The sequence below is a fragment of the Terrapene carolina genome, unplaced genomic scaffold, assembly GCF_002925995.2.
Source record: "Terrapene carolina triunguis isolate 2854851 unplaced genomic scaffold, T_m_triunguis-2.0 Scaffold96, whole genome shotgun sequence".
Taxonomy (NCBI): domain Eukaryota; kingdom Metazoa; phylum Chordata; order Testudines; family Emydidae; genus Terrapene; species Terrapene triunguis.
Genome location: NW_020664447.1, coordinates 35567877 through 35590619, shown reverse-complemented (window position 1 = coordinate 35590619; position 22743 = coordinate 35567877). Strand labels below are relative to the sequence as shown.

The window sequence follows — 22743 nt, the reverse complement described above, 5'->3', positions numbered from 1 at the left end:
GGTAGAAATGTATAAATGTTCCTCTCCACGGAAATCTTTAGTAAAAGGCGAAAGATTTATATGATCTGAAGAGAAACCAGAGCAAGGCATCTGCACATGCCTTGCTCCCTTCTTAGGCAGGTATCCTAAAGCAGTCCCTTACCTTTTAGGGTATGACTACACCGCAGCTGAAGCAAGCTTCCCAGCTGGGCAGACAGACTCATGCTAGTGGAGCTTGAGCTAGAGTGCTAAAAAAAAATAATAGTGTGGATGCTGCAGCTCTGGTGGAGACTCAGGCTGGACACCCAAGTTCAAGTGTAGGGGATCGAGCGGCTTGGCCTTGGCTGGCTTGCCAGAGCCGCAGTGTCTACACAGCTATTATTAGCATGCTAGTTAGAGTCTGGACTGGGACTGGGAGGCTTGCTCCCAGCTGCAATGTAAACATGCCCTTAGAGACTAGGTTCCTTCCTCACAGTGCAATGATTAATTGTATAAAGGCTACTGAAATTAGAGGATCACTACTTGTATACAGCAGGCTAATTTATTTTGTTTTTAATAGGTCTTCCATTCCCATCTCTGGCTGGTCACACTGTACTCCAAACAGCAGCATGTTTAGGAGAGACTGAGTATGGAGTTACAAATTACTATGGTCACTATTGCAAGAGTGGAGTATTAAAGGCAGGCTAGAGGTAGGTTTTGTCCCACCTATGTTACACTGATGAGCTATGAATATCTGAACACCCAAACAAGTTATACTGAAAAATATGAACCAGCATCATTTACCAAATTTTGACCAGGATTATAAGTCTAATGGCCCACTCTATTTTCTTGTGGAACCTGCGAGTGGATTGTGGGCTTTTTGTTGGTTTTGTTTGTCATAAGGCACTGTAAAAGTCACTATGACAAACAGGTTCCACTGCATATGGGAAGTTAATGTTTGCTGAAATGCTCCATGACTTAAAGGAGTTATCAATTATCATGAAAACCAGTTTTTAAAACACAGAATCAGTTCTTCAAAGGCACTTACCCAATTCCATTATTACTTTCTTCAATTTGTGAATTTGATATGCAACTCAGGGCTTTATTTTTAAAGACAAAAATCCTCCTCTTTTACCAAAACAGCTAACTTATTGCATCTTTAGACTAGGTGATTTACTGGAAGACAACAGATTAAATCCATTTGCTAAAATCTCCTCAATCCTCCAACGTTCCCAATAGGCATTTCTTCCAAGTTCAGGCAATTAAAAGTGAATCATAATGGACAGGCGGTTTTCTAGTTCATATATGTACTGAAAAAGCCACTGGCCTGGAATTAATCAGTCAAACACATTTGCATGGCTAGCCCCTCAGTCTCAAGTCCTAAAATACACCCAGCATAACGGATATTTGAGGTGGGGAGGAAGAGAAAGCAGCAGCAGACTGACTTACGTCACTGCAGAGCGGTGACACTAAAGTGCTATTTGGTCAGGTGCTCAAGAGAAACGGAACAATTGCAAAGCAAAAACTATCTTTTGTTGGAGAGAGGAATGGCTGCACATAGGCTTCTTTCACACAAAAAGAAAGTTCAGCCTCTTATCCCTACCATTTGAAGGCAACCTTACACAGAGCCTCCAGAAAGCCACACCACATGAGTCTTTATTCAAAGTATTACTGGCTTAAGTTACCCTCATCCGCCTAAGAGTCAACTAAAAACACACACACATGCAAATATGGAAGAACCGCTACCATCTGTAGCTCTAAAGCAGTTTAGGCAGCAATTGGAAAGCTCTTATTCAAAACACGCCACCCAACAGTAAAGGCAAACATTTTTAACAAGGGCAAAGGGCTTAACATTTGTTATAACCTAGTCTTCAAATGACAGTTCCTTTCAAGGTGGACAGGATTTTGGAAAGTTTTGTTTACCATACAGCCAAACCACCTTGATTCACTTCACCCGCCTACCTGATAAGAGTGCTTATTCTTGGCAGACAGATGTTACTGTTTAACTTTCATACCTGAGCCGAAGTGGCCTTCAGATAGCAACATATCTTCCTTGTGACCCTCCCACTTTAAGGCCCATTGTTCAAGAGAAAAAGTAGTCATTTATTCTGTATTTTACTTTCAGCAATGCAAGAGATTTGGGTTCCCCCCAGCTAGGGCAATATTGCACAACAAACAGCCCCACTAGGTAAACTAAAGGGGATGAAGAAAAGCATATTTAGCTGTGTGTTCTCACACACACACACACACACACACACGTAACAGGATCTCCACCTCTGATTAACAACCATTTCTTTCATAGCAATACCATGGCCTTTGATAATACACTTCTGCAGCCTCTGCCCTGATACCTCCCCCAATCACTTACCCCTTCATTGAGACAAATTCAAGAGAAATGGCACTGAAGGACAGTTGGTATTTTCTATTGCTTTTGAATCATACACCTAATTTTGAAGGGCAAGCTGGAAGTATGGAGAGTATTTAAAAAACCTAATGCATTCTATTCACAATTCTCTACATGCCAGTCAGCTAACATGCTAGCTCTGCACATTTGCAAACTACAGTGCATACACTTGGATATGAAATTAAGACTACTTTGGTGGCCTCAGCCTACTCTCTAGGGTGTAGCTGCTCATTTCATAAAACTACCTCACAAGCAACTATGTATGTCAAAGAAGCCCGTTAGAATATGGTTATTGTTTGACCCAATAAAAGCATGGTTCCATCTTGCCATGCAGCATAATTAGGGCTGTCCAAGGATTTAGCCTAGTCCCAGTCCTGTATCCACTACAAAACAGGACAATGCTTAACTTTGTCAAGGGACAACAGTGTTCTTACTGGGACTCTTGCAATTGTATTTCAGCATAGACAGGCGCCAAGAAATTGATGTTTAAACAGTGTTGAGAACCAGCTAACCCTGTTAAACCATGGTCTTGTGATGCCTGTGTTGATGAGAACAATTAGACATGCTGTAGCCATGGTCTTTTTAACATATTCAGTAAAGAACTGTTTAAACACTGTCAATATTATAGCTGCAGATGGCCCAACAGTTTAGCAGCAACTCAACAAAGAGCACTCCCACACATCCTGCTGCAGTGAAACAGGGCATTATAGGTCAGAAGAAATATACACTAGCAGAGCTGGAAGAAGCTTGGCTACTGTTGCTTAATGAATAGCAAAATTCAGTCAATCTTAAAAATAAATAATGCAATATGTATTATTCCAAAGGAATCCGATTACTGGTTTAAAAGGCCTTTGGGATGCGGGCCCTTTAAAATTAAAGGTACCTTTTTAATTTCAGCAACAAGAGCGTGTTTAGTTGTACCTCTTTGCTGAAGTGCAGACATTCCAATCTGCAATGAGGAAAGAAGCGAGGCTGGAGGTCCCCAATGCCAGCACAATCAGCTGCAAGCTGCACAAATTCTCCAAATCTGGAAGCTTTCTATGCACTTTACCACTCATATAATCAACTTGCCAGATGTATGGAGCTCTATAAATGCACTATGGGATACCATCACAAAAAAACCCAAAACGTGGGAATACCATAATAAAAACTCAATTATGGGGGGGCGGGGGGAGTGGGAAAAAGAAAGAATCAGTGACTTCTCAGCTTTGTGCTCCAGAGTGACTGGTCCCACAATAAATACAATAAATAAACCCCCAACACATCGCTCCTAACCATAGCAGGTTACAGTCAATTTATATGGGAGCGCAAACAGCCCAAATACTACAGCTGACAAAATGCAGGGTAGTCTCAGCTCAGAAAACATTAATTCAGGACGCCACCTAAAATTAACAGATTATTCATTCTTTAATCCAGAGTTGAACAAAAGGTTTGATGCTACCGAAACAAGAGATATTTTCTGAGGGGAACGAGAATGTATCTAGAGAATATGCAACCAACTACTGGACACAGCAAAGGACTAAGATGGCTAAGAATCAGGGCATGCTAACAATGTTCCAGTGCTGGAGCTTGCAGCTGGAATGGAGGGTGGAATTTAGGGCATTATCACAATAACATGATAGGTTTTTTTTCCTTTTTGGGGGTAGTGGGATGGGGGAGAGTCTAACCTACAAAGAGCGCCAGTGTTAACAGAATGGGGTTAAAGAAAGGCTAAAGGAAGACCCACAGTGCCTTCATAATGACAGTGGGGGTGGGAGAATATGGCTTCTGTTTCTCTTCCCTCTTGGAAAGAGTGAGCTGAGGTTCTTGGGGATGAGCTAATCTGTTCTTGCGTGTGTTCCCACCTGCCCTTGCAATCTTATGTCAAACTTCACAATTAGTCTGGAAGCAGAAAGATTTGACTTACGGTAGCAAACAAATTCTTAAAACACAGAGCCTGCCTTTTTGCAGACATACAAAGTAGCGGGGAAAGACAGAATTCACTAGTCACTAAACATGGGTGCTAGCAGATTACCATAGTAGGGGGAATACTGTAGTAAATACCCAAGGACAGCTACTATCCAAAAAGACTTTCAGATGTTCCCTGGAGGTGTCAGTAGGTCGGAGCTGCTCTGTTCCACACCAGTATGTCGGGCCACTGCTGTGCCCTTTAATTTGATTTAACTATATACTGGAATGGGGGGCAAAAAACTTGACCCCGGAAGCTTCTGTTGAACCAGAAAATTTTCATGACAGTGACAAGGTTACTGCCCTAGTGAATAGGAGGAAGCTGTAGATGTGATAGAACTTATTGTTTGTAAGGATTTTGACAGTCCCATATGACAGTCTCAGGCTGGGTCTACACTACAGCCAGGGTCCGACCTAAGATACGCAACTTCAGCTACGTGAATACCGTAGCTGAAGTTGCGTATTTTAGGTCGGCTTACCTGGCAGTGAGGACGCGGGAAAGTCGACCGCTGCCGCCGACTCCGCTGCCGCCTCTTGCCGAGGTGGATTTCCGGAGTCGACGGCAGAGCGATCAGGGATCGATTTTACCGCGTCTTCACTAGACGCGGTAAGTCGATCCCCGATAGACCGATTGCTACCCGCCGGATCGGCGGGTAGTGAAGACGTAGCCTCATAAGAAAACTAGGGAAATGTGGTCTAGATGAAATTACTATAAGGTGGGTGCACAACTAGTTGAAAGACCATACTCAAAGAATAGTTATTAATGGTTTGTTGTCAAACTGGGCAAGTGTATCTGGTGGGATCCTGGAGGGGTCAGTCATGGGTCTGGTATGAGTCAATATTTTCATTAATGACTTGGATAATGGGGTAGAGAGTATGATTATAAAATTTACAGATGACACCAAGCCAGGAGGAGTTGCAAGCACTTCGGAAGACAGAATTAGAATTCAAAGTGACCGTGACAAATTGGAGAACTGGCCTGAATTCAACAAGATGAAATTCAATACAGACAAATGTAAAGTACACCACCACTTTGGAAGGAAAAAAGCAAATGCACAACTACAAAATAGGGGATAATTGACTATGTGATAACACTGCTGAAAGGGATCTGGGGGCTACAGTGGATCACAAACTGAACAGGAGTCAACAATGTGATGCAGTTGCAAAAAAGGCTAACGTTCTGGTATGTATTAACAGGAGTGTTGGATGTAAGACAAGAGGTAACTGTCCCGCTCTACTCAGCACTGGTGAGGCCTCAGCTGGAATACTGCATCCAGTTCTAAGCGCCACACTTTAGGAAAGATATGGACAAATTGGAGAAAGGCCAGAGGAGAGCAACAAAAATGATAAAAGGTTTGAGGAGAGCTTAAAAAACTGGCCATGTTACTCTTGAGAAAAGACGACTGAGGGGGATCAGATAACAGTCTTTAAATATGTTAAGGGCTCTTATAAAGAGGTCTGTGATCAATTTGTTCTCTGTCTACTGAAGGTAAGGGCAAGTAATAATGGGTTTAATCTGCAGCAAGGGAGATTTAGGCTAGATATTAGGAAAGCTTTCTAACTATAAGGGTAGCTAAACTCTGGAACAGGCTTTCAAGGGAGGTTGTGGAACCCCATCATTGGAGATTTTTAAGAATAGATTGGACAAACATATGGAAGGGATGCTCAAGGTTTACTTGGTTCAGCTTCCGTGCAGAGGGCTGGATTTGATGACCTCTCAAAGTCCCTTCCAGTCCTACATTTTTATGATTCTATAAAGGAATAGCTGATGACTGTGGCAATACAAAAAAAACCCCCACCTTCTAAAAAGAAAAACACAATAATCCTGCTTTCAGACTCACGCCAGCAACCCAGAATTGGGGAAAAGGGCAGCACAGGAATCAAGAAAGCCTTCTCAAAGATTAAGAGCCTGTAAACTTCTACTCAGACATATTCAAGTATAAATGGTAAAATATAGCCATTAGGGAATGACAATTCTACCCCAAACCTGCTGGACAAGCCACAGCAAAGTCTCAGAAGAGGCAGATGATTAACACTAGATCTATGTAAAGGAATATTTTGGAAAGAGACCCTTTTCTAAAGTTTGATAAGCTTAATGCTAACTATTTAGTCTGATACAGATATCTATGTAAGAATGGTATCACCTAGTACAACAAAAGAGCTGTTAATATAGTTAAGATGTGGTTTCAAAAGTGCATAGCAACTACATGTTGATAAATTACCATAGTCCCTATTTCTAGGTAATCTAGCCACAGAGGTCACTGCAGACTTCTAAGGAAGTCATTTCTGAAGTTGTTTCATGTTTGTCTTTAAACTGGTAACATCACAGCTTGGAAAAATCCTAATTCTGTGTGCAGCAGTGCCCAGATTTTCCATCCTCCACCACAAGCAGCGAATAGGCTTTTATGCAAATCTGCAATTTCACACGTGTTGAGTTTTAGAGGGTTCACCAGAAGTATAATATTGGCAATAAAAAAGGTAGGTGTACACCATCACTGGTTGATTAGCTCTATTAGCTTACATGTGGCCACTGAAGTATATTAACTTGGAGGAACTAAGGCCCCACTCCTTTCAGCAAGATTTCTTTGTCTGCATTACACTGAACAAGCTGGCTATTACATAGAGAAATAAAGGTCAGATGCCATTTTAGCTACAGAATCTTTTTCAGGCTGTGTAAGAAAAACCCTACAAGTCTCCCCCGCTGCCATTCCCCTCCTCCCCATCCCAGTGAAAGCGTCTCAGGAGAAATGACATTTCTTATCACATTTTCCATCCATGACACACGTATCATAATATTCTTGTCAATACTTCTATGACTAATTTTTCTGATTCGCTATGTAAGTCTGTACAATGGGAGAGATGCATATGGGAAGCCCTGGATTTGTGCCAGAGGATGAACTCTTGCTGAAGACTAGTGTGTGCTTAGTTAAATAAAACCCAAGCAAACAATCCTGATTTCAGAAGTACAATCTGATTTGTAACCATTTCCTCTAATCCCACTTCAGCAGGTTCTTCCAGTTCAAGACAAGGTTAGTTTTCAAAAACGTCAAATAGTTCCTAACATGAAAAAAATGTGAAAAAAAAAAAAAAAAAAAAGTATAGATATATTGAGATTTCACTTTAAATATATGGATTCAGAGAACTGAAAAAATAATGTGAAAGGCAACTCTGGACATGTTTGCCCTTTCTGCCCCAAAGCACGTAAAGTATTTGGCACAAAGGCAAAAGTTATAGCATGAGACTGCTTAGGAAAAGGTTAAAGAAAGCAGAGTTTGAGGTTAACGTTCAGTAAATATTTGACTCAGCTTTTCATTGGTGAAATGAGAATCACTGATAAAATAAATAAATATATGGAGATATACCTATCTCACAGAACTAGAAGGGACCCTGAAAGGTCATCAAGTCCAGTCCCCTACCTTCACTAGCAGGACCAAGTACTGATTTTACCCCAGATCCCTAAGTGGCCACCTCAAGGATTGAACTCACAACCCTGGGTTTAGCAGGCCAATGCTCTAGCCACTGAGCTATCCCTCCCCCCATTTTAATTCAATTCTTTTTATACAGATTGATTGAGAGAGAGAGAGAGAGAGACCCTGCCCCCAACCGTTTTCCTCTAAATCCCTTCACTTGCTTTTCTTCTCCTTCAATTTTCAGCACTTTGTCCTCACCTTCAATATTTTGCAGATGTTCCACCTCTGCCTACATTTTTACTTTCACTTCCTCTTACATTTCCCCACCCCATTCACCTCCTTATCTTAAATACCCATCTCTGCACATACTGCTTCACTCTTTGCATGTGAGGAAGAGCCCTTCATCTCCCCCAAATCCTTCTGCAAAATCATGACACTTCCTAAGCTGAGCTCATCCACAAGGTTTCCAAGTCTTCCCCGGATTGAATAATTGCTCCATGGATCATACATGGTAAGGTTTGCAGGGTATGGGGCTTTCTGCAATTTGCAAGATCCTGTGCACAATTCCAGCACTAGAAAATTATATCTACTAGTTTAGAACACACACAATCCACTTCTTATTTTAAGCTAACAATTTAAGGAGACTTAATTGGACGTACACCGCTACCTCAATATAATGCGACCCGATATAACACGAATTCGGATATAACGCGGTAAAGCAGTGCTCCGGGGGGGGCAGGGCTGCGCACTCCGGTGGATCAAAGCAAGTTCAATAGAATGCGATTTCACCTATTATATGGTATCTTCTGGAGCTTTCCAAAGCAAAACACACCTGGTCACACGGGAAGTCCCTGCCCCAGCAGGGGAAAGAAACAGTAGGCACCATTAGGACCCAGCAGGGGCAGGATGGCTATGTGCCTGCACCTCCAACATTAAAAAGTACCTTCAAAGATTATTGATTGACTTAAAAAAAAAAAAAAAAAGTTCACTCATTTGAGGGGGTTTTGATTGACCACTGTTTTGCCGCCCCCACCATCCCACCATATACACACAGAATTCCAGAGATAGGATCATCAACACAAACCACCTCTTGCACAGGTGGGATCTTGGCTGGAGCTGCCTTTACACTCTACTGGACATGATTTTCAAGCTTTACATGCTCTTTCAGTGAGCAGGGTGGGAGAAAGGCACATCTGAACACACCAACGGCTAACCAGGTTGGCTGGGGCATCTCGACAGAGGAAGTGGAGGATGTAGGGATGAGAAGCAAGTCTGGTCTTATTTTAAAGATGTACCGTATATCTGAATGACCTCAAAAGTTCTGCTTGTGTGTTCTATCTAATTAGATTTAAGCTCTCTAGGGAAGGGGCTTTCTGTTCATGTCTTTTGAAAGCACCAAGCTCGCAATGGGAACTTCTGCAATATAAGTTCTGTAACTGTAACTGGAAATGATGCAAGTTCTTGGTCTATAAAAAGTTGTCCGGGCACTCCCTGCACCCAAAACATTCCCAGTACAGCTTTTCCCTTGTTGTGAAGGGCAACACAAGGATTAGACTGTCACTTCCTCCTGTGTTTGTAGCATACCCCTGTGGGCCCCTGACAGCTATGAGAATATGTCCTTAAACACTGTTATTTGAATGTTTCAGTTGTGTGGCTTTCCCCTCTTCTACAGAGGACAGCATTTAATTTTAGCTCTGTCTGAAACAGAGTCAAGTCTTGGATATTAATTCAGACATCCAAGCCCACCTCTCTTCCAGAGTCCGGTGTGTTTTCAGTCTCTCACAATCTCCATTTAAAATGGCATAGATTAGTAGATTAGGCAGGCAAGGAAAGTGCCTAGTGTAAGGGTTAGGGACCAGCTACAAACTACAGTAGCTTGATCAAGAATTAGGTTCAAGAAACTGCATACAAGATTATTCTTCTTTGTACGATGATTGCACCTAGAAGCCTCAAAGGGCTAGGCACTGTACAAACACCTAGAAAGAAAGTCTCTGTCCCAACGAATTTACAATCTAAACAGACAAGACAGACAGCAGATAAAATGAATAAGTATTGAGTTGATTAGCCCTGGAAGTTAGTTTTACATGCAGAACTAGCGTAGGGATGGGGGGGGGGGGGTGTTCACTAAGGATGGTAAGGCAAGAACATACTACAACTTTCTTCTGTAACATGATTTGAGAAAAACTACTACTCTCTCGGAGCCCTGTGTGATCAGCTGTGACCTCCCACAACATCTCTTCACTGCAGGGAAGATGGAAACAGACCCTCTTTCAGCACTCCATTATCATCTCTCCTGTGTGTACACCACTCATTCAGTGGTGTACACCTTCCCGAATGCTGCAACAACACTTGAAGCCTGGCCTACCTAGATGGCCTCAGCTAGAACCTCAGACACATTCACCCCATTCCAGAGTGTCACATTAAACAAATTCAGACCCAGTAGCTACCTTTTCCAGACCCAATATTAACACAATAAAAGAAGGATAAGGCGTTTGGGGGCAGGTAAGAACACAGTGGAGCATTTCAGGACTGAACTCTGAACACCAGTTTTGGATGGGATTCCTATTCATAGAATCATAGAATATCAGGGTTGGAAGGGACCTCAGGAGGCCATCCAGTCCAACCCCCTACTCAAAGCAGGACCAACCCCCAACTAAATCATCCCAGCCAGGGTTTTGTCAAGCCTGACCTTAAAAACTTCCAAGGAAGGAGATTCCACCACCTCCCTAGGTAACCCATTCCAGTGCTATTATCTAAAATGGTATAAATGTTATTATCTCAGTACTGCCAGTGTTTCTTTCACCTCCTCTACACACTCCTCCCACTGAACATGGCTAGACTTTTTCCTTAGAGAAGATTATGATGCTATGGAAGAGGACATACTACCCAAATCACATTAATACTTTTGGATTAAACTTTGGTTGGTTCTAACCAGGACTGGCACTCAAATCATTTAGATTTAAAAAACACAAGGCGCACACACACTCACTCTGCAGGCTGTGCTTCTCCATTATGGCTGCAGGCCACCAGTCTCACATTGTTCTAGGATCCCACTAGCTGGTATTTTGAAAATAACTTTTCTTCCAAACAATCTAAATGTAGCAAAAAGAATGAAACTTGCAGCTTCCAAATACACCAACAGTGAATGCTGGATTAAAAATAAGAAGTTTCTGCCATGAACTGTCAATCAAATAAAATGAAATAAAAGTTTTCCACCAGTCTAGTTACCGATCTGGTTTGGAAGCACCTCCTCACAATAGTATGTATCAGGTAAGTTATGAGTAAACATTCCTTTTCTTCTTTTTTAAACACGTTATGCTTGTCCTGTTCTTGCTGGGTCTCAGTGCAACTCCTGCATTGCTCTAGTACATATTTGTATAATGAGCAATATCTGTGGTTTTTGACATAATTAAAGTCAATAATCAAACCAGTCTTTATTGCACATGAATATTTTACCTTAAAAAGCGCCTGTTAAAGCAGAGTGGTTCCACTGAAGTTAATAGGTATGAAGTGGTACAATAGCAACACTTCCCCCCCCCCCGCCCTCCATGTACAAACATTACCACTGAAATGCAGCCACCTTGAGATAGGGGGAGGCAGCAATCAACTAGCACAGCTGTAGCAGAGAGAGGAAGATTTGGCCGAGGATACCATCCAAAGCCCTACATTTGCAGGAAGTGCAATGGGTTCCCCAGTGTCTGTACATAGCCACCAAGCACCTTGACATATGTTGATTATAGGTGTGCATACCCAAGCTACATATACAATATGCACTGTGCACAAGTCATTGGTGTGGTGCATGCTCAAAAATAATCTCTGATTTACACACGTTAGGGCTGTACATGTACAGCTCTAGCACATGCTTAAAAAAAAACAACAAAACATCCTGGACCACTGGGTTTCCTCAAACCTGTATGAAATTCAGTTTATGTACCTCAGAAAGATGAAGGGCTGAGTCCTTCCTAATACAGGGCACTGCCCTCACTTTCTCTACATATTGCATCGTTTAAAAAACACAAACAAACAATTTATGGTCGCAGTCATTTATTTCCTGCACAGCAGACTGCTAAATGATGCTGGAGCATGTACTTGGGCTCTTATGTGAATGCCTATCTAAAGCAGTCTATCATCATATGGCTGCTCTACCTTACTAAGCTGGAACAGCAGCTCATGGGTTCATACCAGAATGAACAAACAATTAGACTGGCAGGGTGAATACAAAAAGAAGCAATTGCTTATGTGCAAAAACATCCCCACCCCCTCAGAACAACATTTCTCCAAAATATAAAGTGATGCAGAGCTATGAAAAGAGATTAAATTCACCACACACAAAAAGCAGGGGGAGGGTGGAAGACTCAGATATATATTAAGAAACCAAGTTTGCAGAGGCCAACAGAGACAGTCACGCAAAGGAAAACATCTTTGATTGGGAGCCTGGACCCAGAATCTACGATCCAGTTACTGCACTCTCTCAAAAGGATGCTTCAGATCCACATCTCAAGCAGCTCCTTCATCCAGTTTAACATGAATTTTAATATACACATTTAGAAATTCACGCCAATAACCTACAATACCAGAGCTGTTGTTGCTGACAGCCCTCTGCAGACAGGACACGTGGAAAGAAACAAAGAAGAGCCATTCAACAAAGCAAAAATAAATAAATAAAATACACACAGTTAGAGAAACATCTGCTAGTTTCACCAGGAATGCCATATGGTACATTCTGAGGATGACTTAATTCAAATTTAAAAGCAAAATAGGTCACTTCTCTAAAGATGAAAGGAAATGTCAATCCCCTTTCCTCTGACCCCAGCACTACCACCTCAAAATTAGTATCTGGCTTGATGAAGAACCGATGTTGCCAGCCCTCTAGCCAAGGCAGTAAAGCTAAGAGCCCTTTTCATGAGATGATGCCAGAGTAAGGGGGATCAGAATACTTATTTAGAAATTTTTATTAGCTCTAACACGAGGTTTGTTTTACCCACAGCGCTCTTAATGCTGCTGCACTGAACAACTAGTTTTGCTACTAGCCAATTACAGTGGAACTGTTCAGCACAAAAAATAAATAAATAAAAGTTTGGCACAAGCTGGATGGTTGCAACGCTAAGTACTAAACGTATCCGCTCTCCAGTCGGTCTGCAATTCCTAAAACAGCAAGGCACAGAATCAAACCAGTGCAGCAAGTCTAGAAATGAGAGTTCAGATACAAACTTGATATAAATTAAAAGGAAGCCAACAGCGCAGAATCTATCCAATTCCAAAACACGGATACATCCTTGAGAGAGAACTTGAATTTGATACAGGCTTGAAGTAGGCATAAAAGTTCCTGGACGATCCCTTCTGGTCTTAAATATTTATTTTTATGTGAGTGCATGTCAGTGAATCCAGTTTGCTCAGGGAAGAGACTCCAACAGTTAGTGGTGATCTCCTCATACTTATGAAGGCTTCTAAAAACTATCAAGATTAACATGCAAATCCATTCACTTTTCATAACAATCCCCCCTGCATTTCTTGCCATATTTGTCAATTTATTTCTTCCCAGCTTAAATTCCTACTTGCTCTGTGAAACTGAAGTGCTCAGGTCGTGAATTTGGTTTTCCAAGTCAGGAGGGTGATGGTGAAAAGGATTAGTAGGATTTCACAGCAGCACAAGCTGAGAGAGGGAATTCCTATTCCGAACAACTATGGTGTCTAAAGTGACAGAGTAAGTAAAACAGAAGAGGACTGGCCAAGTGAACCTCTGTTAGCAACCCCCTCCCCAATGCCTCTCACATACCCCAATATAAGAGCCCCTGTTTAAGCAGCTGCAGTTAAAAATCAAAACATTCTCTCTTCCCATTAATGTTTACACTAGTTAACATATCTGGTATTCGTTCAAGACAGATTTGTACATAGGACAAACTTCTAGCCCTGTATTAATTTCATACTTGCAGAAGAGAGATCGGGCAAGAAGCCCACATGCTTCAAAGTCCAAGGATCAACCCTCCTGTTGTTCCCATACCAAGAGTAACCAATGAACTATTTTAGCAATGCCAGGCATTTGCTTACAGAAGAGTACACTCAACAAGGACTCTTGGGTACTGAGTGCAGCTTTAATCTGGACCACCTTCCTCTGTGCTGCCCAGATATTTGGTTTTGTGATGCTACCAAGGTTGTTCCTGCTTGCGTGCACAGCAAGAAGTGAGAAGGGTTGCCTCACAGAAGAAAGACAGCAATTGTGTAGGATTAGGGGCATCACAGCCAAACACCGTTTGGGGTGGGGGGCCCAAACAAACGTGGAAAAAAAAATTTGACATCAGAACTTCATCACAAAAGTATTTATTGAGGAAGGAGGTGTCAATATTCTCATTTTGAAATTACAAGGCATTCATCTTTACCCTTTAAAGAAACAAGCTTTTGATGACAAACCACATTTATGAAAACCAAGTTGGGTTTTTTTTCCCCAGATTTTTTTGGGGGGAGCTCTGTTTCACACCAATGCAAGCTCGGTTAGAGAAGACATATGCTGACCCAGACAGAAGGGGGGGGGGGGGGAAGAGAGAGAGAAATTGGCCACCCTTCACAGAAATACAATCGAGGTGGCAGTAGCCCAATGGAAACTGAAAATTGGTCCAGAGGTCCCCACTTGAAGTCTTTTTGCCTTCTCCCACTCTGGGTTCACATGCACAGCTGCATGTTAGCTTTAAACAGGAGCTTCCATGACAAAGGAAAATCACCAGTGCTCTGGAAAGTAAATCTTACACGAAATTCAGATCTCTCACATACAAGCAGATTCTTTATTACTGGTGAAGGCATCAAAGGTAGAATTTAGCTGTGTTTTCAGATCCTAAGGAAATGAGTTTGTGGTACTGACACAGTTAGAAAGGTCACAGCTCGACTTTAACAGAGAACATTTGAGCTGGAAGACACTGAGTAAGCCTAAACATGGAACTCCACAATATAAATTCCTTCAGTCACTTTTCCGCTTGTAATCATATTTTAACCTGCACATGGCTCACACTGACACAGAGCCTCACGAATCCCCTCTGGGGAGCAGAGTGCTGTTAAGGAAATAAATGGGAAGCCTGCACTTCACAGTATGGGATCTGGGGCAACTAATCCACTTAAACTTGCCTGAATTCACAAATACCCTTCACACATCCTTTGGGCCACTTTACATTTTTCCCCTCACATCCAGACAGTCACGCACTGAATTCTTGTCAGGCCTCAACCCAAAATAAGGTCACAGCAGGTCTGTACTTAGATGGGAGACCTTTATCAGTATGTCTACACTGCCACATAAGCCCATGCTTGAACCTGCCTAACCCGCATTCTGTCTACATTGCAATTGCGCTAAGTCAGGGATCGGTCCCAGGACTCTGGAGGGCCGGAGGATCCAAACTTGAGTCAAGTTGGGACTCAGGGTCTGAGCCTTATTGTTTTAAGTAGTGAGTGTCTGTAAAGTGATCTGAAATCCTTAGATGGCAGGTACTATACAAGTATTTACACACTCCTGCTAATGTCCAATTATGTTCCATATGACAGGAAACCATTCTGTTCTGCACAGTCGAGTGTTTGAGAGGATGTGGCTGGTTCTCTGATTTTTGGACAATGAATTCCCACACTGGGCTTTCATGAAAGCAAAGAGATTCATCCCTGGATTTGAAGTTATTTCACATCTTTGTTCTTTGACTTGAATACCAGAGAATCCACACCTAACAAGATATCCTTTTATCCTATAATTTCTGTTTCAGGGAAATCATCATTGCACACTTGTATTTTAGGTAAAGCAGACAGACTGTATTTCATCTGGTATAGCAAATTCTGTACCTGTACAGCCTGGAACACCCTTTACAGATAAATGGTTCATTCCAGAGGCCTTCACTGGGTGAACAGAATTTGTAATTAATGAAAAGGTAGGGAGTGGTCTCTCTCCTCTTCCTAATGTATTCCTAGAGTCTCCTTCACAAGCAGCACTGAATTACAATTTTTAAAGCCGAGAAGCAGCACTGCATTCCTGTTGTGGCATTTGTTTTGGATTGATATTTAAACAACTGAGAAGTTCTATGTCTAGTTATAGCTCAGCTAGTCTATGCAAAAAACACCCACATATATTACATAAACTTTTATTACCACTTCGAGGCTTACATTCCCTTCCAACAGAATCGAAAGCAAATAAAAACACTTGGTAAACTTAATTCCTGACTGGCTGATTACTCTTGGGTGCTTGAAAGTAAGTTCCCAATTAGCCCTACCTTTCAAAGCATGAATTTTATAGCTACAAAATGGTTTATTATAGGATTATCCACAAGTTTTCCAATGCCATTTCACTGGAGAGCCAGTCTAGACCTCTGCCCAAATTCTGGCCACATTCCACAACTAAAAACGCTTTTGCTTCTCAGTTGTTCAGCTGTTTGTTTATGTCTACACCTAACAAGGCCATGAACAAATACAAAACTAGCAGAATTTACAATAAGGTTTCTTTATGCTAAAAATTCAAACATTAAGGGTACGTCTATACCCAGCTGCTAGTTCGGCGGCTGGCAATCGAAGTTCTGGGTTCGACTTATCGCGTCTTGTCTGGACGCGATAAGTCGAACCAGGAAGTGCTCGCCGTCGACTGCGGTACTCCAGCTAGACGAGAGGAGTACCGCGGAGTCGACGGGGGAGCCTGCCTGCCGCATGTGGACCGAGGTAAGATCGAACTAAGGTACTTCGAACTTCAGCTACGTTATTCACGTAGCTGAAGTTGCGTACCTTAGTTCGATTTGGGGAGTTAGTGTAGACCAAGCCTAAAAATCTCATCACTATTCAGACTCTTGAAAAGTCACAGCCACAAAATAAAAATGGGGGGGGGGGGAAGGGACAAATCCATTTCCTTGCAATTTACCTTTAATCTATAGTTCACCAGTTCAAATCTTACTCAAAATTTTTAGTAGACTGAAAATTGTTACCATCTGATGTATGTTTCACACAGGCCATGCCTTTATAGAGTTAATTTTGTATGGCGTCCACCACCTCACAAAATTTAAACAAATTACCATTAGGCAAATTAAACAAATCTCACCAGTTAACTAAGCCTCCCAAAATCTCTAGTCCCTCAACTTGCTGATAAATCTCTTCTACAAAAGATGCCACAGTAAATAAGCTGCCCTGACACACACTGAACACAGCAAGACATAGGCCCTGATCTAAGTTTCAAGGGCTAGGTCCTACACTACGCATTTACTTCAGCATAACTACTTCACTCAGGGGTGTGAAAAATCCACACCCCGAGTGACATAGTTATACCCATGTTAAACCCCCCCCCCCCCCCCCCCAGTATCCAGCACTATGTCGGCAGGAGAGCTTCTCCCAGCAACATAGCTACCGCCTCTCCCGGAGGTGGAGGTATTAAGTTGATGGGAGAGCTCTCTCCTGTCGGTTTAGAGCATCTTCACCAGAAACACTACCGTGGCACAGCTGCATCGGTGCAAGTTTGTAGTGCAGACCTGCCCAAAGGAAAAGATTTCCAGATCAGGTGATCTCAGTCCAGCTTTCCATTACTGCTAGCTGCACCATTCTGTGTCATGCAGGTCCATATAAACTGTGGGTCACTTTTGTTCCCACCCTCTGCCCAACCCCACACATCCAGAAGGTGTCTAGATCTTGCTAATAGAAATGGCTGATGTTTTCAAAAACCTGAAAAGTTTCCATTAAAAGCTTTTGCACAAGTGAATCCACACCCCCGCTGCCCCAGTGCAGGAAAAGTTGCCATTTTTGGACCAGCTCTACTTGTAATTTTCTTTCTTCACACGTTTCTAAAATATAAACTTTACTTTCTGCACACACTGCTGAAGTTCTTGCGCAGGCCTTTGTCATCTCCTGCTTCAATTATTGCAAGCTCCTTTTCTCTGGCCTTCCTCGCACGTTCTGCCTCAGCCCAACAAAATGCAGCTTCTAAGTTCAGCTTTTTGTCTGTTCTGTCACCCCCTCTTCAAATCCCTACACCAGTGACCCCCTTGCCACCGCATCGAATTGAAGTTTATCAACCCTCACAGCCCTTTACTTATCTGCTCCTCTTACCCATTCTACCAAGGATGCTGGCATTAGCCAGCCCTCTAACTACTTCTCCCTCAACAATTTTTGCCCCTTCCTCCACAGCCACCCACATACATGGAACGCCCTCCCTAAACTGATCTGTAAAGCAACTCCCTACCTCCCCCATCCCTCAAATACCACCTCAAAATCCACTCCTGCCATGACATCTACTTACTAACAATGATCTCAGGAGGACGGGAGTGTGGATAGTTCGTAAGTACACAAAGATTTAAAAAAAATATATGTTCTCTCTCTTTCCCCACTCTTAGCTTTCATATTACCGGCCTATCATTGGAAACTTTACGTTTCCTGTGGACAGTATTTATCACACTGTGGGTGCTCCCATAACAACCAACAAAGCAGCGCCATGGAAACTGAAGTACCCTCTCAACCCTGAAGACTATCTTTCCAAATCAGGGTGAAGCACATTGGTGGAGCGTGTGTATACATGCGTGAGTGAAGATGAATTACAATACTGGATCAAACCAGAAGTCCATCTAGTCCAGTATTCTCCAACCATCACTAGATGCGCCATAGGAAAGTGCAAGGAATGCCACAGAAAGCAATTATGAAATAAGCGCAGCACGGAATGATGCTTACCTTTGTGGTGCCCACACACTACATTTTTTGAAGACCAACAGATGACCTCACTCTCCAAAGCTGTCAATCTCATCTTTCACTAACACTATAAAATTAACATTCAAAATAATTTTATCAGTATCAGATTCCTCTGGAAGTTGGGACAGTTGCAAATTTCCAACACATCTGAAAGACTGGATATCAGCATATCTTCTATTTAGGACGTATCTATCACAGCACCAGCTCTCCATGAACTGGAAACTCAGGGTCAAATTCTGATCTCAGTCACAGGTGTAAATCTAGAGTAACTCCATTGAAATCAATGGGTCTTCCTACAGAATGCAGGGTGGGGAAGGGGGCCACAGGCACATGGGAGGTTCAGTGAATTTAGTGCTAATGTAAGCGTCACAGAACAGGTACAGCAGGCAATGCAGGCTTCCCCACACACTTGCCTCAAACTTCACCCGAAGAAACAGGTCAGTCTGCATAACTCCTTCAACCCTTGGCCTTCTTACTCACGCTCCAAGATGGACAAATACATACCAGTTTTGACAGATCAGTCAAGTGGACAAGTGTCTAGTTGCCACTACAGTCCAACTTCCCACCTTCTCACAAACACATTTTGTAAAAGGTCACGAAGAGCAATACCTTTGCCACTATCAATGTGTGCTGGATTCTAACCTACAACACTATATCTCATTACTAGTTGCCTAGACCCATCCACTTCCCAGAACAGCAAGTGTATGTTGTAAGAGAGAGAGAGCGCGCGCATGCATGCGCATGTTATAGGTAAATCTAGTTGGTTGTTACAGCAAAAAAGGGAAAGTTGCAGCACACAAAGAAGTGTCAGGCTCACAGTTTCAGTTAATGAAAGGAGAAGTCCTGGCACACAATACTTTCATTCACATAAAGTTGCTTGCGATGGGAAAACATCCTTTTATAATAAAAGTTGTTCAGAACCATTGAATAATTTATCTAATATCTTAAAATCAGTAAAAATTACACTAGTTCCATTACACTGGGTATACACATCTGCAATGGCCATGATACAGTAAACAAACAGCTTTACATATGCACACATCCTCCCCCTCAAACCAGGGACTGGCTTGGGATTTACGTGAATTTTTATGGGTTTTTGGGCTCACACCAAGAACCTAACCAGCCAGTCAGTCTTTGCATATGGAAACAGGCAGGTGAAATCTCACCTGGGCATCAAACAGGCAATTTCTTTTGACTAATTTATATTAGTTTTAAAAGTCTTCCCAAAATAGTCACTGGTATTCCCTCTCATGTGCTGCATGGCTCAGTATTTCATTTTGGAAAGAGAATGCTGCCATGAAAATAAACATCTATACAGATTTAGAATAGGGTTCTCCAATTTCTTCACATCACAAAACAGAGACCTAAAAGTAATGTAAATTTTCCTGCTTTAAACTGATAATTACAGCAGACGACTGGGACATAAAACACTTACTGAAGACATAGGTTAAAGAGCCTTACAGGAAACTTCAAACAGAATAGTCTCAGAGATGCTTCTGCTTATGTACCATATTTACCTGTATTCTCTTCTCTTTACTTATTACCCACAGGATTTTTTGTTTCTGAAGAGTTCAACTGCTCCCCATTACTAGAAATCATGATCCTCCATTTGAAAGATAATTAGTTGTTGTGGAATTGTTCAGAATCTCTTCGATCAAAGATTAAAACTTTAGGTGGGAGAGCTGGAGATGTACTCTTTCACACATGAAAAATCCAGTTTTCAACACCATTGTCCTTCATAATTAACACACCCAGAGGAAGAGAAATAGCTATAAGGCGGTAACATTTTAGAATAATTGCTTCTAATTACAAAAAAAAGATAAATGGAATGCTAAAAATTACTCAATATAAATAGCTGAAGTACAAGATATGCCTTCTCTACAAGTGCCATGCACATACCAGTTGAGAATAAAAAAGAATCCACACACGCACATCCATCTACTAGTTTTTATTTTCAGGTTACCCTGGGGCTGGGAATTTTCTGGGGTTTAATGATAGGCTGGGGACAACTGCCTTCACCTAGGCCATTAAGCTAGCCAATCATTTAACCCACACTAAATGCAGTACTCCTCAATTCATTATTACCAGTGTTTTTCAAAGGTTTCTAAGGGCAGGTCCACACTGGGGCGGGGGATCGATCTAGGAAACGCAACTTCAGCTACGAGAATAGCGTAGCTAAAGTCGACGTTTCCTAGATCGAACTAAATTTACTTACTGCGGGTCCACGCGGCGCAGGCAGGCTCCCCCGTCGACAGTGCTTCCTCCTCTCGGCGAGCAGGAGTTCCGCAGTCGACGGGGGAGCGCTTCTGGGATCGATCTATCACGTCCAGATGAGACGCAATAAATCGATCCCAGAAGATTGCTCTCTACCCGCCGAATTGGGCGGGTAGTGTGGACCAGCCCTTAGTGTCAGCTGAGCCAAAGGGGTGAGAGGGAAGCTACCCATCCTGTTTAGCACTGCCCTTGAATTCCCCACTCACCCCTACCACCTCTGCAGTGGCAGCCACATCATCGGATGTTAATATTGATCATCAATAAGTCTTGGAATTCTGGGGAAGTTCCAAAAGACTGGAAGAAAGCTAGTGTCGTACCAATTTAAAAACAAAAACAAAAAAACAACAGGGTAAATGGGATGACCTGGATAACTAGAGGCCTGTCAGCCTGGTATCGATCACGGCCAAGATACTGGAGCGGCTGATACAGGACTCAATTAATAAAGAATTAAATGAGGGTAATGAAAGTAATGCAAACCAACATGGGTTTAAGGAGAATAGATCCTGTCAAACCAACTTCATATCTTTTTTGATGAGATTACAAGTTTGGTTGATAAAGGTAACAGAGTTGACATAATATACTTGGATTTCCATAAGACATTTGACTCGGTACCACACAATGTTTTGATTAAAAAACTAGAATATAAAATTAACATGGCACATATTAAATGGATTAAAGGCAGGCTAACTGATAGGTCTCAAATGTAACTGTAAACATGTAACTGTCATTGAGCATGTCACTAGGTGCGTTTCCAGTCGGGTACCACAGATTCTCGGCTTTATGCTATTTAAAATTATTAATGACCTTGGGGAAAAAATATACAATCACCACCAATAAAGATTGCAGATGACACAAAGATTGGGGGAATGGTAAATAACGAAGACGACAGATTCAGAGATATGAGTCATTTAGTAAACTGCGCGCAAGCAAACAATTCACTTTTTAATAAGGCTAAAAGTAAATGTATATTTTAGGAACAAAGGTTATACTTATGGGATGGGGGACTCTTTCTGAGTCACTGCTTCCCAGGATAAAAACTTGGAGGAAGTGGTGGATAATAGCTGAACATGAGTTCCCAGTGTGACGCTGTGGCCAACGGAGCTAATGCTATCTTGGAATGCATAAACAGGGGAATCTCGAGTAGGAGTAGAAAGATTTTACCTCTATATATGGCACTGGTGCAACTGCTGCTGAACACTGTCCAGTTCTAGTGACCACAATTGGAGAAGGTTCAGGGAAGAGCCATGAGACTGATCAAAGACTTAGAAAACCAGCCTTATAGTGATAGACTCAAAGAGCGCAATCTATTTGGCTTAAAGTGAAAGTTAAAGGGTGACTTGATTACAGTCTAAGTATCTACATGGGGGACAAATATTTAATAATGGGCTCTTCAATCTAGCAGAGAAAGGTATAACATGATACAATGGCTGGAAGTTGAAGCTAGATATATTCAGACTGGAAATAAGGCATTAATTTTTAAACACAGAGTAATTAACCATTGGAACAATTTGCCAAGGGTTGTAGTGATGAAATCAAGACTAGATGTTTTCCTAAAAAAGGTCTGCTCTAGGCGTTATTGTGGTGAAGTTCTCTGGCATGTATCACACAGGACGTCAGACTAGATGATCCCAATGGTCCCTTCTGGCCTTGGAACATATGAAGGTGGGGGAAAAGAGGCAGAAAGGGGTTGATTGCACAACCTACACCCCTTCCTCAACAAGTTCATCTGCAGAAATGATAAAAATAGATAAAAACAAGGCAAAGCTATTAAAAGATAAGATGGAGAGGAAAATAATCGGATCACTTCAGTCTATATTGGAATGCCTTGTATTAAGCACGTCTTCAGTCTTCTCCCTTCCTTCCCAGCCAGGAATGTAGCTTACAGGTAGGGCCCTTTGTTCTCTGTTTTAATTTTATTTAATTTTTCCCTAGATTTTTCTCATCTAGATATTTGCCTAGTTTTATAACAAAAACAGGTGAAAAATCAGTGCAAAAACCGATTACAGTAAAAGCTCTTTTATCCGGCACTTCACCAACCGGCAAGCTCTATAAACCGGCATTTCTGATCTGCAC

The 22743-nt window shown here is 42.0% G+C and overlaps 1 protein-coding gene and 1 pseudogene across 1 annotated transcript in view; both read right to left on the bottom strand.

The window, feature by feature from the left end:
• The window catches only part of SUSD6 (sushi domain containing 6), a 114611-nt gene that overhangs the window by 80844 nt on the left and 11024 nt on the right, over positions 1-22743 (bottom strand). The window lies entirely within an intron of this gene.
• On the bottom strand, positions 12-79 carry LOC112119945 (annotated as a pseudogene).